The following is a 17648-nucleotide window of genomic DNA, read 5'->3' as shown; positions in this document are numbered from 1 at the left end:
TTGCCACCTCTCAGCCCATCTGCTCAACCTTTCCAGATCCTGTTGCAGCAGCATAGTGTCAGTAGTGTCCTTGACAACCCTGCCAACCTTTGTATCATCTGCAAACTTGGACATTAAGCTTGATATACCATCATCAATATCATTTATAAATACAGAAAACAATAATGGACCCAACACTGAGCCCTGAGGGACTCCACTAATAACATTAGTCCACGATGAGCAGTGTCCATTGATTACCACTCTCTGTCTTCTCCCCCTCAACCACCCCTTTATCCATAGCAGCAATTTGCCTCCAATGTCACATTGCTCCAATTTGTGTAGCAGTCTTCCATGTGCAACAGTATCAAAAGCCTTTCTAAGATCCAAGTATATAATATCAAAGTTATTCCCTGCATCCAGTTCTTTTGTGACTGCATCATAATAACCAATCAAGTTGGTCAGGCAAGACTTCCCCTTAACAAAACCATGCTGCGTCTGAGCTATAACTGAAGTCTTGTCTAAATGATCCTGCAGTGCTTCTTTAACCAGTGCCTCCATTAATTTTCCTGGAACAGAAGTTAAGCTCACAGGTCTATAATTACTTGTGTCAGCCTTTGATCCTCCTTTGTGAATTGGTGTCACATTTGCACATTTCCAGTCTATGGGTACCTCCCCTGAGTCCAAGGAAGCTCTCATAATTATGGCTAAGGGTTTGCTTACTTCCTTTGCTGCCTCCTTTAATATAACTGGATAGATCCCATCCACCCCGGGTGCCTTTCTTGTGTTTATCTTCAACAGTTTCTCCTCCACTTTACTCCCAGTTATTTCAAGATTCTGTAGCTTACTGCTAGAGTTGAATACAACTCTGGCATTCCCCTTGCTGAATAACTCCTCATGTGTGAATGTCGATGCAAAATATTCATTTAGTTTGTTAGCTACCTGAGCAGGATCATCGACAGTTGACCCATCAATATCAAGTGGACCAATCTGATTCATCCCCTTCCTTCTAGAGTTTACATAAGTAAAGAACTCTTTGCTGTTTTTCTTTGCATCCCTTGCCAAGGATTTCTCGTAATCTGCCTTTGCCTGCCTAACCTCCTTTGTAACTTGGTTGCATATCAACTTGTATCTATCATAGGCTTCTGTGTCATGTGTTAATTTGTAAGTATCCCATGCATTTTTCTTCTCTGCCATATGCCTCATTAGTTCATCTGACATCCATTTTGGCCTAAACCTTGAACAATATTTCTTAGTTGGTATGTAAAGCCTAGTAGCTTCCAAGATAAGTTCTTTGAATGCTTCCCATTTTGAATTTGCTGTTGGTAACATCATCAGTTGGTCCCACTGTGTAGAATTTAAATACTGTCTCAGTCCATCGTAGTCGCCTTTACGGAAGCAATAACCCTTCCCTTTACCCCTAATGGTAGTTACCTCTTTGAGTAAATCCCACTTCAGCACACTGTGATCACTGCCACCTAGTGGTTCATTTATCTGCAGATTCTTAATGCATGAAGAATCACTGCTGATAATCAAATCAAGAGTATTACTCCCTCTAGTTGCCTCCCGAACATGCTGATGTAGAAAACAATCATCCAATAAATCCACAAAAGCCCTGCTAGTGTGTGAGTAACCAGCCCCCAAATTCCAGTCAATATCTGGGAAATTAAAATCTCCCATTATAAGACTCTCTGATTTACTGGCCCACTCTATTTCCCTGTACAGTTCCTTATTATACTCATCAGAGTCATTAGGCCTATAGCGCACTCCTACTCTCAATTTTGATCTCCCAATGCTTATGTCTATAGCATTAGGCCTATAACAAGCTCCTACCCTCATATTTGCTTTCCCAGTGCTTATGTCACACCAAACGGGCTCAACGTTTCACTGTCCATCTATGTCAACTGGATGCATTTGCTTAGATTTTATGTTTCTTAACTAACAGCATAATCCCTCCTCCTTTCCTATTCTGTCTGTTCTTTCTGTACACACTGCACTCCCCAAATACCAATTATGCATTCCTTATATCTGTGTGACACCACCTCTTTAATATATCCACTATATCCACCTTTGATGTCTTGAAGTGCTGGTCAAGACATGAAAGGTGGGTATTGTTGGGACATCAGAGACGTGGTGTCTCTGATACTCGGGTTTTTCGTCCAGCAAACAGAAAATCGACCACAAAACACACAATTTACAGACAGTATACAGGGAGAAATATAGCCTTAGTCTCTGATGCTACTAAAACAACAACAACCAACTAACTGTGCTACTAAAACAACAACAACCAACTAACTGTGCTACTAAAACAACAACAACCAACTAACTGTGCTACTAAAACAACAACAACCAACTAACTGTGCTACTAAAACAACAACAACCAACTAGCTGTGCTACTAAAACAACAACAACCAACTAACTGTGCTACTAAAACAACAACAACCAACTAACTGTGCTACTAAAACAACAACAACCAACTAACTGTGCTACTAAAACAACAACAACCAACTAACTGTGCTACTAAAACAACAACAACCAACTAACTGTGCTACTCGCGAGGGTTCTGTTTACTTTAAAAGGTAAACTACAGTACTGTACAGGCAATTCAGATTTCAACATTATGTAGTCAGCGCTCTACTTTAAACTAAACTCGTGAGAGGGCGTTATACTCAATCTGGGCTTATGGATGATATGCTGAGTTCACCGAGTTTATTAGTTTCGAAGCGAAAGTTTGAGTCTCCTGCTGGAAGCACGTGTAATTATATTTTAGATGGTGATTTTTCTTCAATAATTAGAGATAAAATATAAATATTCTTTGTTAATTTTACCATACCTTAATAATTACAAGTGACAGGAATATAGTGACTGTTACGTTAGGGAACGGAGGACTAACAACGATATGTAGAGTAACCATCGGAATGTAAAATTGGATGACATAATTATTAGAATTGTACCGTTTGCGGTTATTATAAAAGTTATAAAGACAGCTATTTTTTGTGAAGTTTTAATGTGATGTATGCCGCAATTCTAGGAAACATTGAGAGCCACGAACACGGCGGTTCTTTGGTATTAGTAGGCCCTAAGTACTCTCATTCCGAGACCTCACCATGTTATATCAAATTTATTAAAATACCCTTGAATTGTATAAAAATTTTTTGCCTTTAAAGAAATTCGAAAGTGTTTCTATAAATTTGGCGTTATTTCCCCAACCCTTTTTCTAGCACAACCTATCTTGCAATATGAACTTTGATGACGTTGTTAATGATTCTTCTGACAGGAAAAGCCGATGAAAGCATTTATCTTAGAAATCTGTGTTTAAAAATTAGTTTGTAGAATTTTATTGCTGGAATAAAATAGCTGAATTCTATTAGAATTATTTTTTTTGTGTCCCTGTGTTTTCATAAACCCAAGGCACAGTGTCTAATGAAAAAGACAGCCAGGTCATGAGTTGCTTTAGTTGCTTACACTATTTGATAATCTTAAGTTCTCTACAATTTATTTTTATGTAATAACTTGACATTTTGTGTGTGATTCTGTTTATCACTTTTTTATTATTTTTAAAATTATTATTGGGTTATGCTTTTAAATCCTTGCACCATATGGCTAATAATAATAATAATACCAGCATCAAAACACTGCAGACCCCTGAAACTTGTTATTGCCATAACTGATATATTGAATAAGTGCATCACTGTGTTATGAATGTGCTTATCAGATCTTCCATTGACCGAAACAGGAATTGGTTATAATGAGGTCTCCCGATTTTTGTAAATGAAATCAGGACTCCTGTCAAAAGTGTAAGTTACAGGTTTTTGTCATTACCACTTCACTTGCATCATCATTTCAGTAGTCCAAACTTTATTCACCATAGAAAAATACATTTAGTAGCAGCATTAGTTCCTGTTAAGTGTAATACCTGCTCTGCATCTGTTTTAAATTTTCATGAGACTTCATATTTTCAAATTGGAAAATACACTCAAGCCATTTCATATTGGTGCATTCTGAAATCTACAATATTTAAACACACAAAAATACCTCTCATTGTCTAAAACAATCAAGAAAAACATCATGAGAATTACACTGCTTATTACTAACATGAAAGGGTAGCCAAACCACAGATAAATTGCTCATTCAGATATGAAAAGCAGTTTTACCATATAAGAAACAATAGGGCTTGAAGGGTCATGGTCCAAATTTGAATTCATATCTTCATAATAAGTGGGATTCTTAAGTGTGAAAGTTGGGCAGAATTCAAGAGGCAGGACTTTCACTAATTAGTCTGAGCAGCAGGACAAATGGTCACTATAGGTATGAGTTGCCCATTGTTAGAAATTTTTGTCAGTGGTACTTTCATATATGGAGTCTCCCATATTTGTGTCTTGTTTTTTTTTTTTTTTTTTGTCTGTCACATTCAGTAAGATGCCTAAGTCAACTGCTGGCATTCTTGTAAACAGAGCCATCCCTAGATGTGTGCAAGGCCAAGAGCAAGGTAGCCTACGTGCCCTCTCCCCTCAATTTGTCACAATGTGGGGTCACAATGTGGGGCATTGGGTGGCTGGCTGCCCTACCATATAGACACTCATTTAGTCATTATATTTAACAGGCCAATTTCATTACATTGCTTTAAAAAGTTACTTGTCAAAAATTCTCTGGCTTTCTCACAGATGTCACAGACTTCAGCATATGCTCCTAATGCTGACATAATTGACTACATTGCATAGACTTATTGCAGACTGTAAACATGAAATGGCATACATCTTGTGTCAATCAACACTTGCCTCTTGAGGCTTGCAGTGCTACATGCATTATGGACTGTGACTTTTCTTGATAATCTGCAGCCTAATTGTACCAGATGTAAGTAAAAAAAAGGTAAACTGCAGCCATTATCAACCCAGTGCAGGATGGAAACCTCCTCAACAATTCATGCTGAGGGAAATGGACTATAATTGCCATGTTGGTCCAGTGCGGGTTGGCAGATTGACCGTATTTAGCAGTCAAGGGCTTGAACCCCAGTCTACACAAAGAGCGTGTGCTACTGCACTCCCGCTCCTAACCACTTGGCTATGGAGGCCATAGGTACCTGCATATATTAAGGTACAGCCTAATTGTACCTTAATATATGCAGATGTAAGGTGCATAAAAATATAATATTTTACTTAAAAAATAAATGAATTAAAAGTACAACTTTTAATGTTTTGTGGTATTGCAATTTGACAGTTTGTTAAAAATGTCCCAAACCTCTTGTGAATGAAGAACTGTAAGTCCGACTTATGCTTCTTCAGTCCATCACTTGGACCATAAGTAGAATATAATTCTGATCGGGGTCTCTGCAACACTTGTGGCTGCCAGCGTACAAAATAAAATTTGCCACTTCCCATCCCCACCAAAAAATAAATTGGTTGCGATTTTTATGAATTAAATGTAATCCTATTCGGATGAGATGATCCTGGATGTGATTAACAGTACTTTATCAGTGGGATGGTTTGTTTTATTGTTGGGTGATGACAAATATATAAGTCTATTTTTGGAATTGCTTTCACCTTTCCTCTGCAGCAGATATTACAATATCATAAAATTTAATTAAATATTCCTTATAACAAGTCAGCGATGATGTCAAGGAAAAATTAAAATTGCAAAGCCAAATAATCATTTAACAGGCTTTAGTTGAAAAATAACATATATTAGGAACTTAATGTGCAGCTTTAATATGTGAAGGATTTTTATTCAAGGTTAATGAAGGGTTGAAGGCTATCTAATCAGGAGATCCCCACCCATCTCTTAAACAAGAGAAGGGTGTAGTACAAGTTCTATGAAAGTAAACAATTCTCACCTGATATTGCAAATTTCAAAAAAAGCAGTACTTGTATATAAAATGGGCAGGAGAAAGAATAACTACTTCCGTAAACATGATATTCAGGAAAAAACAATAAATACGGTTGCTACCAGAATTTGTTCTAGTAGTGGTGTTATACATGTATAACACCACTACTTATCCTCACTTTTTTTTGTTATATTTCTGTGCAATTACTATAAAAAATATTTAAGAAATATTGTTTAATGATAATGAAATTATAGTAATCTTATAATACCGTGATAAATCTGACTAAAAAATGAAATACTGAAAAACTGTATACAACAACTATGATTCTTTCTCAAAAGAGACATGCCACCACACGCCTGGATTGAATATATTAACCACAACAATATACGTATCAACACCACCATCCAACACAAAACAAAAACACACCAAAAAATGGAACACACTCACATCCAAAACCCCCCCCCAAAAATCTTCACCGTCAACCTCTCTTCAAAACCCTTCACCCCTTCCGAACTCTCCGGCCTAGAATTTGGCTTCAATTTTGCCATTAAAGAACAACACTATCCAATAAAAGATTGTATAATCGAACTCCAGTCTAAACTTGACCAACATTCCGATAAGTGGCGACTTATACACCAGTCAACCATGATAATAAATTCTAAACTCACATCTCTCCCTAACATAAAAAAACAACAACTCTTGGATTTACAAAGACTAAGCAAAACCCCAAATGTCATCATCCAAAAAGCTGACAAAGGAGACATAATTGTTATCCTGGACAAGAGCACCTACACAGAAAAAATGGAATTAATTTTAGCTGACCAAGATACATACACAAACGACAACAACCACAACATTACAAAACTCAAAAATAAACTTGATACAATTCTTAGAAAACTCAGACAGAACAAAGAAATCAACCTCTTTATATTACAACAGATAGGTATTCGCAACAACATTCTGCCCCACATGTTCGGAATAACCAAGTTACACCCACTAAGACCTATCGTTTCTTTTAGTAGATCAGCTTTGCTAATGTATCCACCTTCCTTGTCAAAATTATATCCCCACTCACTCGATTCTCTACATTCAAAATTAATAATACTAACCAAGCCTTCCAAAAAATTAGTAACACCACCATATCCGACGGAGACATATTAGCGTACAAGCATTACACGTACATTAGACATGCAAGCATTACACGTACTTTTAACAGCAGATGACACTTTAACGAAACGTATCTCTCTTTCAGTTGACCACCTCCTTGAACTCACCACTCTTTTATTAGAAGCTAGATATTTTAGATTTAATAATAAAATTTATAGACAAACATTCGGTATACCAATGGGTTTAGGAATTTTTGCCCCCCTTTCTGAAATTTATCTTGCTACTATTGAAAATCAAATTTTACAACCTTTCCCTTCTGAAATTAAATTATACATTCGCTACGCCAACGATATCCTAATAATAGGCAACAGATCAACCATAGACAATCTCTTTTTAAAATTCAATTCAATACATGACAGGCTAAACCTTATCCTTGAAATCGGAATGAACAACCAGATCAATTTTCTTAATCTCACTATTTATACAACAGGCACAAATTTAAATACAAAGATTTTTAGGAAAAACACGCACACTGGTAAATATCTACATTTCACTTCACATCATCCCCTTAGTACCAAAAAAAACCGTCTTACACAACCAAATCTACAATGCTATCAAATTCAGCTCCTCACAAAACAATCTACATAATGAACTTCAATACCTTACTGATAAATTCATAGCCAGGAGCTGCCCCCCTCAACTCATCCAACATACAATATCCACCGTTAAAAACAGTATTAATAATCCCACCAGACACAGTAACAAGACAAACACTCGCATAGTTCTCCCTTATCATAGTGAACTTGCAGCACAATTCTGACGTATATTCAAAGATACCGATATCTCCCTCACTTTCTCTGCTTACAATAAACTAGGTTCTCTATTTAATTCTTATAAAGATACACACAAATATTCCACCAATGATCTCAATAATAAAATATATCTCATAAAATGCCAACCAAACTGTGACACTTGTTACATCGGCAGCACTACCACCAAATTCGGTTCCTCCACAACTTCCAACACCCACGCACACTACTGCCCACACTAACAACAGTTTCAGGACAGGTCAATCCTGTACTGAGTTAACAATCCACGCTCAAACCCACAACCACACCCCCCTTGTCGACTCTGCCATCACCATTATTAAACTTAGATCGAGCTACAGGATTCTTCAGTATGAAGCCCTCACCATTGAATGGTACCGACACCATTCCGATCTCAATATTATTAATACTAAACTTCCCTTCAACCTCTCACCGGCTTGGAACCTCTCGCAGCTAAAGTTCCCATGTGTCAATAAGAGCATCACGAGAGTATAGATAAACTTTAAATACAACACGCGCTCACTTCTCTCCCATTTGCCAACTGATGACGTTCTATTCAATGAAAGTCCCTTGTAACGACTATTGGCATTACCGTTCTTTTTTTCACTTGTGTCCTTTAACCTCTTTACGACAACCAAGGATTGGAGATCTGCACTTCTACTTCCTTGCACCCATTTTAAAATCTGTTTAAAATATTTCACCTCATTCCAACCTAAATTTAACCACCATCTACCAATAAATTTATTGCAGATTTATACAAGGTGAGTACCATTTTTTAAGCACTTGCTATTCATTTTTTAGTCAGAAATATTGTTTATTGAATGAACAGAAGTGTGGGTCAGATAAAATTTGTGTGCAATGTCCTCTCAATTGCTGCTGTTGTCGCCTTGACCACCAGTGTGCAGTGCACACCTCACACATTCACTCACACACAATTTCTGTGCAATTACTATAAAAAGTATTGAAAAATATTTAAGAAATATTGTTTATTGAATGAACCGAAGTGTGGGTCAGATAAAATTTGTCTGCAATGTCCTCTCAATTGCTGCTGCTGTTGTCGTCTTTACCACCAGCGTGCAGTGCATACCTCACATATTCACTCACACACACACACACATGGATAATTTACAAATATGTAAAATATCCATGCAGTTGCAATAATTACAATGCTTAAACACAAATTTTGTGAAAACAAATATGTACAACTGTTCATTAAATTTCCATACCAGCCACATTAAAACATGTTTTTAATCACTGAATTTAACTTTTTTTTTTTTTTTTTTTTAATATAGGTAGTGCTTCAAAGCAACACACAAATGAAATGAGGAAAAAAAGACATACAGAAAATAATATCCTTCAGATTATACACTTTTCATGGACTCTAGTTCCTGTTCTTCCAGATGAATATTATGAAGATGTACAAAAAGGTAAGTATATTATTTAAATCTGTTAAGTCCAATTGAAATGTATTATTATGGCACACAAGAAGTTGTGTGCAGTGCAACTAAAGATGCAGGTAATTTTTTTACTTTTATGTAGTAAGTATTCTGATTGCATGGGTAGATTGATGGATTGTTATTGCATTTATTCATCTGTGTGTTTTTTATACTTGAGTTTTAAGAGTGCCATAGTAATGGCATTTATAAAAGTTTCATATTGTGTTTTTCCCCATTTCTTTCCCCTCCACATTAAAACATGTAATCTAGTTTGTGACATGGAAATATCTGCTTCTTAATTGCAAAAGAAAAAAAAAAATGTTCATTAGAAATTGCATGCTTTTATGGAATTCTGGAAGGAGAGACTGTTTGCAAAACTCCTTAAGTGAATACAGAATTAGGTTGTTGCAGTCAACTGCAGCCTAGCTGGTTGGTTTCTAGAACAAGTGAATATTGACTGCATAAGAGCTGACTGTACTTACGAAAATTACCTTAGCTGTCTTTTGTAGACATTAAAAGTTCTCTGAGCAATGCAGATGGACTGCTAGAACAGCTTCTGAAGTTCCCTCTGATATACAGGAACTTTTCCAGCAGAGACAGAGGTAATTACCCCATTGTATAAAGGCAATGGTTAGGCTGCATCTTGAGTACTACTATGTAGGTCTGGAAGCCTAATTTTAAGAAAAATATGGATATCTTCGAATGGTTGCAGAGAAGAGCAACTGGTGTACTTGCAAGGAGACCTGATGAAGTATTTAAGGCTTTAAATGGATTGAGTAAACTTATTGATGATGTTATAACTCTTTATCAGCCAATGCACATGGGATCATAAATTGATAAAGGAAGGCTACAGGAGAGGAGAGAATTATGAAAATTTGCTTTCAGCCAGAGTAATTGATTGTTGGAATAAACTATCATCTGGTGCTGTGGTTCAAATAAACTTAAGGAAGGATCAGATTTGAACATATTATTAGAGTTTGGAGGGACAGATGAGTTTTTTTTTTTTTTTTGGCTGATACTGTATAAGCTTTGCCGCCTTACATCGTTTGCCAGTACTAAAAACATAATAATTATTCACTTGCTCCAGCAACCATCTATGCTGTCATTGAAATTATATCCATAACTCTAGTTTCTTATGGATGTTTCCACTGGTATAATTTTCACATGCCAAGGATTCAATAAGAACATGCTACTTCTGATGGGCATTCATGGGCTGAACCATGTTGATGATTACTACAGCAATAGCACCTGCAGGAAATGCCATTAGTATTTTTAGAGACATGAAGGATGTGCAGGTCACCAAGACAGGATGCATCATTTTTGAATGCCTGTATTCTTTGACGTATTGTGTTGGTATTATTGAGTTTGGTGCCATTAAATGTGTAAGACATTTGAGTTTATTATTCAAACTAAAACATATTTAATATGTGATCCCTGTGTACCCAACACCATTCACAGGCATTGAAGTTTACTATTGCAACAGTTTCTTGAGAGGTGCACTTCACTGCAGCTGTCAAGGACTTCACATCCACGAGTATGGGCAAAAACAATCCAGTCCCATGTCATCCATGAAATTGATTAGAAATGGCCCATCATTAAAATGTTCCTTAAGAATTGAAGGCCCACATTTTTCATATGTGGTCCTGTCCTGTTATTAGAAAAATATTTATTCCTTGTTTGCCATCATACATTGAAGAGTTGAATGAAGTGGCTTTAATGGAGTTTCACGTAGTGTTCTGTATTTGAATATTGGTCCAATGATTACGGCTGATGAAAATGGTAACACTGTGCATTTTTCAGGATAAAAAGGTATCTCCGTGACTGAGTGAAGATACTCCTCCTCCTCATACGTGCATATTTTGTTTCTCAACATTGCTTCTAAGGTGAAAGTGTGCTGTCTTTGTTAACGATATGTAATGAATAACTGCTGTATTGTTTTTCCAAACATTGATGAAATTAACAATAAAAGATGAAATGCCTTTCTCTGCCAACGTTGGTCTGAAGGAAACAGTTTTAAGCCACATTGAACAATGCTTAAAAGTTTGTTTTAAGCTTGACATTTGCTTCACAGATTTCCTTGGGATTATGAATAATTGCTTCTTGCATATGTGCAATATTTTCTGGCATCCTCACTGGCTTATATTTGCCAACATTACATTTAATCTCTGTTGTAGAACCATATTATTCAAACCTTTTGCTAACCTTGAAATTGCTGATCTTTTTCAACATTTTCTGCAACCAGCACTCACTTTAAACTTATGCTGCACTCTAACAGAATTACCACTTTGATAAAATCTTCACAAATGCAGAAAAATTGCTTGCATAGTAGTATACTCCAACTTCCTAACAGATATTTCTTGCTAGGGTTTATCACTAATCAATAAAATAAACACCCATGTTTTCTGTCTTTGTTTTTCATGACATCAAAATCACCAATTCCAGCCCAATACATTAAATTGTATCGCATTCAAAATTGTTCTTTTCTTGATAACTGTGCACATACCTGATGTATAAGTAACAATACTGTAGAATAAATACATCTTATAAGAAAAAAAAAAAAAAAAATGTGGGGCATTACTTTCAAAGTGACCTTCACAGTTTTACATACACTTAGGTATTTGAAAAATACCTAAGTGTATGTAAAAGCCTAAGTGTTTGTAAAATTAGTATTGAACTTGAAATGTGTTTGGTATGCAGAAGATGAAGCATGATGTTTTGTGTAGTGTAGTTAAACAATCTCAGTATGGCAACCATTGAAAGATGCCACATAACTTTTGTAGCTAGCTTGTATTAGTTTATCAGTATATCACAAACATTTTGGGTGGCTGATTATAATCAGTGTTGATATGATTAATACATAATAAGACAAATTAAGAAACGTGTCAAAATTTAAAGTTAATATTATTTAATTAATATTAACAATTTAATTAAAGTGCTGAGAAGTTTTGATTTTATTTGCATTTCAGTTGGATTTTGAATAGTTTGTATTAGTTTAATTAGTTTTTGAAATCAGTTCTTTGAAAATATTTAGTTACTTTTATTTTTGCAGAATTTGTATATATTGCTGAGATAACAGACAAAAGAGAGACATCTCAATTGGTTAAGTAGGTAATTTCAACTTTTTGTTTTTATTTTGGTGAATGTTTTAATTAAATTTCTATTTATAACAGTGCATTACATAAAAATGTTAGTATAATAAAGATTATCAGTGTAAAAGTTTTACTAGGATTCAGGGATTAGTAAGTAGTATTCATTTAAAAAGATCATTTAGACTGCTTTCATGAGAATTTAGCAAATTTTGATTCTAAGAAAGCATGACAGTCTTAGACAAATTTCTGCACTGCTACGTTGGAAAATAAAGAATTGGGAGCCTGACATTTATTTGCAAAGTGTTGAAACAGTAGAATCACAAGTAGAAAAACAAAAGAAAATGCTATTAATCTCTTTCTCTGTATTATAAATAAATATACTGACCCCCCCCCCCCCCTGTTTAGCACTTTCAGTTGGGGTCAAAAGTCAATCTATTAAATAGGGGGAATTTGTCCTTAGGAGATAACATAAATAATTATAATTTTAACTTGTTGGCATGAATAGTGTTTCTCACTAATTATAAGGAGGCATTTTTCTACATAACAATATGAATGTTGCAGAAACATTTAAATATAAAATTTAAGTACATAAATTATCATATAATCTGGCATGTATGTTGGTTGCTGTTTTATACCCTAAATTCATGTCTAGTCATATATTTGCTATAATTAGGTATGTGTGAGTCAATCCCCTTTATTTACAGTCATCAAAAGACTCTTTATAATTTGCATAGTAGTAGTTACAATTAAGTCTGCATTAAGAACCAATGTCTACTTTTTAATTCAATTATTTTTGCTCTTTTTTTTTTTTAAGTTTACATTGTGATATTTTATTACACTGCAGAGTACATTCTTGAAGAAAGTTGAAACTATTCGTAGTTGGTAGTTTCATTTTATGTTAATGCCCATCAGTACCTACATGAATGTGTGTTTATAAAACCAAAACCTATAGGTATAGGTCATAATGTGACATTGCCGTTATTGAAGCTCTGTGTGTGTGTGTGTGTGGCTTTAATTGTGTAACATTTCCATATACATGGGAAGCTTTACTTATGTAACGGAGCCATACCTTTTGCCTCTTTGGTGCTGCAATACACATTGGTTTCTCTGTAAGCAGTGCCTCCATATGGAAGTGTGCTTGCTCTAAGAAATTGACAATAGTTTGCTTTTGTCAGTTTACCAAAAGTTTACTTTTCGAGTTCTTGGAAAGTAAACCTGAAAACACACGTCCAATAAATTTCATTAACTTTTTCATTTTGTGAAGAAGAAAAAGAAATTCTTGGGTTTTTAAAAGTAATCAACAATGTATATTTGTATAAAAAAAAAAATATATATATATATATTTATATGTAGTAGTAATATATTGGTATCGATTGGTGTGTGTAGTAGTAGTAGTAGTAATAATAATATATTGGTATTGATTCATATCTTTCTTACCCTAAGCGCATGCCTTTAATCCAAGCTTAGGATTTTATACTCATCGTATAAGTTAACCTCAAAAGTTTAGGGTTTTTTTTTTTTTTTTTTCGTGCTTTAAAGGTTGACTTATACGCTGAAATATACAATATCTATTTTAATAATGCTTGCATTTGCTCGAACATAAGTATATAATCAGTTCATGAATATATATTTATAAAGCATAAATAAATATTCAAGAAAATGCAGGACATCTACCTTAAAATGATGAGACTTTATATGCTGTATTTTAAAATTTTTCAATCCCCTTCATATTAGCACTGGCTGCTTCCCCCTTGGATAGCAATGTTATAAAGGTAACAGTGTTTACAGAATCTATCAACCCAGCCTTGATCAGCATGGAAAGGTTTAGAATTTGATCCCTTCAGCAAATTTTTCCTTAAACCTTCAAAATAATTGCCTTTTCTTGAACTAGTATTTAGTATTAGCAATGGCCATGTGGTGCAAGAAACCTATGGCTTATGCTGCACCAGCTAAAAAAAAAAAAAAAAAGAATAAAATAATAATAAGAAGAAAATTAAAAAAAAAAATTAATAAAAGGAAATAGGCAATCTGTGTTTCCCTCCTCCCATAGGTAACTATCCACCTGACCTTTGAATTTCCTTAAATAGTCAGCCTCTACCACCCACGTAGGTTACTTATTCCAGTAATTTATAACTCGCTGGTTAAAATAAAACTTCCTATAATCCCATCTAAACATCTTCCCCATAACTTGAATTTATGGCCCCTAGTTCTAGAATCATTTATAACTATGAAAATTTCGTCCTCTTTCATTTTACTGATGCCTCAGAGCCTTAAACACCTCAATCAAATCTCCTCTAAGGCGTCTAGTTTCCAAACTCTGCAACCCACATATTCGAAGTCTTTCTTCATAAGGACGCCCTTTTTGCCGATCTCACCAGGCGAGTTACCTGTATTTGGACCCTTTCAAGAAGCCCTATGTCTTTCTATAGGTGCGATCTCTGTACTTGAACACAGTATTCCAAGTGTGGTCTAACAATAGCCATATATTATGGGATTATGATGTCCTTATCTCTACTAGCAAATGTTCAATAAATCATTGATAGGACACCATAGGCTTTCCTTGCAACCTGTCTGCAATGCTCGGAGAACTTCATGTCTGACTGTGTATCGTAACACCAAAGTCCCTTTCCTCCACTACTGGCTTTAGGTCAACTCCACCAAGTGTTATAAGTTATTTTGGGGTTACTGTTTCCCAGGTGTAATACCTTACACTTTTTTTTTTTTTTTTTATGAAAACCCCAAACACGAAAGGTATCAAAACCTATAGTACTCAGTACCGTGCATGGGTTGAAGGAGAAGTATGGGGGGAGGGGGGATGCCGGAAAACTTTGCTCTAGAGACTAAACATGGGTTTCACCACTTCAAGCCTCAGTTTGCTGGATTAAAGCATAGCTGCCACTTTTCTGACCATCCCTGAAGTCTGTATAGGTCACTCTGAAGAAGCTCTGCTTGTCAGTGATCATTAACTACTCTACTGATCTTTTCATCATCTGCAAATTTAGACATCACTGCCTCTATCCCTTCATCAATGTCATTTATGAAAATCAAAAACAATAGTGGTTCTAATACTGATCCTTGGGGAATCCCACGTCTTATATCAACCCAATCTGGAAATAACTATTTATCATAACCCTCTGCATCCTGTCCTGAAGCCATCCTGCTGTCCATTGAAGGATTTTCCCTGCGATTCCAACCTGTTCCAACTTATAAAGGAACCACTCATGTGGGACTGAATCAAATGCTTTGCTGAAATCCAAATAAACCATGTCGAAATTATTCCTTAAATCCAGCACATGAGTGACCCTGTCAAAATAGCTAAACAGATTTGTTAAACACGATTTTCCCTTTACAAAACCATGCTGAGATTCCTTCAGAATTCTATTTCTATCTAAATGATGCTGAATTCCAACCTCTATCATTTCCTTCATGATTTTCCTTAGTACTGAAGTTATTCTGACCAGTCGGTAATTTCCCACTTCACTCTTAGAAAACCGGCCTTATGTATTGGAGATACATTGGCACTTTTCCAATCCAGTGAAATCTCTCCCGAGTACAGTGATGCTCTCTCATAATTAGCCTCAATGGTTCAATGCACTCACTTGCTGCCTCCCTTAAGATTATAGGGTATGCCATCAACCTCAGGAGTTTTGCTAGCCTGTAGGCTCAAAAGTTTTTTTCATTAAATATTCATGCGAAATGTCATTATCATTAATTACATATTTTCAACTTCACTCCCATAATTTCTCTTTGACATAAAGGGAATTATTGTAGAATTTCAGGGAATTCTATATGGTTTGTATCTTCATATCAATTTTTACTAAAAAAACCCTTCGTGGAGAAGAGAAACTGTGAAAGCTCAGCAATGTGTAATTCATGATATTGAAATTACAGGAGGTTGTTTATTCAAAAATGTTTTGAACCTGTAATTTTGAGGGAGATGACATTGAATCAGTAAGATTAATTATGAAGGCATATTTGATTCAGGGATGGTTTGAGACGTGCCAGCATTATGCGAATCCAAAGGTGTCACTAAGAGTGAAGTGAGCAATTACAGACCCATCAGTCTGTAACTTTAGTGGTAGGGAAAATCATGAAAGCAATGATTAAAAATGCAGTGAAGGGACATCATGATAGAAATAGTATTCTGAAGGAAACACAGCATAGTTTTGTAAAGGGAAAATCTTTTTTATCTAAGGTGATTAGCTGTTGTGAAAGAGTTACTCATGAGTTGTATGTACAAGATAATTTTGACATTATTTAATTGGACCTTTGCAAAGCATGTTATTGTGTTCTATTGAGAACCTTAGAAGGATTGCAGGATGGCAGAACTACAGGAGGCAGAGGGTTGTGATTAATGAGCTGGAAGTGGAGAGCCCTCAAAGATTGGTGCCGGGACCACTGTTGTTTCTGATGTTCTTAAATTATATTGACAGACTCAGGATGTGATGTCAAAATTTGCAGATATCGTGATCGAGAGAGTGGTCAATGACCAGTGCCAACAATTCCCCCGAATGACTTGTAGAGGTTTTAGGAATGGTCAGAAAAGTGACAGCTATGTTTGAATGCTGCAAAATGCAAGTTTTTGCACTTGGGAAATAACAATCACAAAATGACATACATTAGGAGAAGTTAAGTTAAAGACAGAGGAGGAAAGAAATTTGGGTTGCTGCTAGCCTGACAGAGATGAAGTTCTCCATGCACTGTAGACAGGCAGCAAGGGGGACCCATTCTACCCTATTAATGATTTATAGAATATATGCTAGTAGTGGTAGGGAGGTTGTAATCTCACAACATTAAGGCAATGGTGGGATCACACTTGGACTACTGTATCCAAGTATGGAGATCAAACCTAATGAAAGATATCAAGCTTCTTGAGAAGATCCAATGATGGGCAATGCACATGGTAAAATTAGCAAATTGGTGGGTTACATACAGAGCTTGGTAACTAGCCACTTTGGTTGGGGGGGGGAATCTTGTTGAGGTCTATGGAGCTCCGAGAGGTGAAATTTTCAGTTATAATTGATGCCAGGACTAGGAGACCTAAAGTCAAATTATAGGGGAAGCAGTGTAGACTGGATTGTAGGAAGTTTTCTTTTAGTTGAGTTGTAAATCACTAGAATAAGCTACTTTAATGGGTAGTTCAAACTGAGAGTTTTGGAAAATTCAGAGGTTAGTTGGAACAACACCTACATGTTGAGTGGAATACATAAGCAAGGTTTTATTTTTTATTCTTATTTTATTTATTTATTTATTTTATTAATCTTAAAATTCTGGCACAGAAAATGTCTAAAGCATCATATGGCTAATACCAACGATGACTAATTTCATGATAACATCATTAAAAATAAAGCCTCTTAAATATATAAAATATAATATCTGGGAACTTAAATTT

At 35.5% G+C, this 17648-nt stretch overlaps 1 protein-coding gene across 2 annotated transcripts in view; it reads left to right on the top strand.

Moving 5' to 3' along the window:
* The first annotated feature begins 9041 nt into the window (after positions 1-9041).
* LOC150088611 (tRNA-specific adenosine-34 deaminase regulatory subunit adat3) overlaps positions 9042-17648 on the top strand; it is a 38219-nt gene continuing 29612 nt past the window's right edge. For both annotated transcript variants that reach the window (XM_090370820.1, XM_090370819.1), the window contains exons 1-2: positions 9042-9158; positions 12217-12275. The gene's annotated coding sequence lies outside the window, so the exon portion shown is untranslated. The remainder of the gene's footprint in view (positions 9159-12216; positions 12276-17648) is intronic.

Source organism: Mastigoproctus giganteus, chromosome 3 (assembly GCF_048544385.1).
Source record: "Mastigoproctus giganteus isolate SK-2022 chromosome 3, ASM4854438v1, whole genome shotgun sequence".
NCBI lineage: Eukaryota > Metazoa > Arthropoda > Arachnida > Uropygi > Thelyphonidae > Mastigoproctus > Mastigoproctus giganteus.
The sequence above is the reverse complement of the archived record's forward strand: the minus strand, read 5'-3'. Positions and strand labels throughout refer to the sequence as shown.